The sequence below is a fragment of the Dromiciops gliroides genome, chromosome 4, assembly GCF_019393635.1.
Source record: "Dromiciops gliroides isolate mDroGli1 chromosome 4, mDroGli1.pri, whole genome shotgun sequence".
Taxonomy (NCBI): Eukaryota; Metazoa; Chordata; class Mammalia; order Microbiotheria; family Microbiotheriidae; genus Dromiciops; species Dromiciops gliroides.
The window spans coordinates 283,128,362-283,129,319 of NC_057864.1; the positions used below are offsets into that span (position 1 = coordinate 283,128,362).

The following is a 958-nucleotide window of genomic DNA, read 5'->3' on the forward strand; positions in this document are numbered from 1 at the left end:
TAACCCATTGTCCTACAGAAATATTTGTATAACTTAATTCACTAGTTAACCTACATCACTGGAGTCAAAATGAATTAGAGCTTTCTTTGAACTACTACTTTGGGCATGGTATATATATTTTTTTTAAATTGCATTTTGGGGGTGGCTAGGTGGCACAGTGGATAAAGCACTAGCCCTGGAGTCAGGAGTACCTGAGTTCAAATCCGGTCTCAGACACTTAACACTTACTAGCTGTGTGACCCTGGGCAAGTCACTTAACCCCGATTGCCTCACTAAAAAAAAAAAATTGCATTTTGGCATTTTCCCTCTCCTGCTGCTCAAGGAGCCAGCCACCACCATGAATGAAACTGTAACCATCAGGACCAGGAAGTTCATGACAAACAGACTTCTTTAATGTAAACAAATGTTTTGGGATCTCCTTCATCCTGGAAAGGCCACAGTGACCATGAGTGAAATTCGAGAAAAACTGGGCAAGATATACAAGACAATTCCACATGTCATTTTCGTCTTTGGATTCAGAACCCATTTTAGTGGTGGCAAAACAACAGGCTTTGGCATGATGTATGATTCCCTTGACTATGCAAAGAAAAATGAATCAAAGCACAGACTTGCAAGGCATGGCCTGTATGAGAAGAAAAATATATCAAGAAAACAGTGAAAGGAACTCAAGAATAGAATGAAGAAAATCAGGGGTACTTCAAAGACAAATGTTGGTGCTGGCAAAAAGAAGGAATAAAAGGAACTATGGAAGATGTTTATCCATAAAGATATGGATTTTTCATCAGTGCATAAATAAACTATGTAAAAACTTCAAAAAAAAATTGCATTTTGTGTTCCATGAAGCCTTATTTCAATCTATTTCTGAGCCTGAATCTCTGGGCTAATTTTAGCTACCCTTCGCCAAAATACTAATATAAAAGCACAGAAATAGGATAAAGAATGCTGTCCATGAGGAATA

At 37.8% G+C, this 958-nt stretch overlaps 1 pseudogene; it reads left to right on the forward strand.

Moving 5' to 3' along the window:
- The first annotated feature begins 337 nt into the window (after nt 1–337).
- LOC122753830 lies at nt 338–736 on the forward strand (annotated as a pseudogene).
- Nucleotides 737–958: the final 222 nt, after the last annotated feature.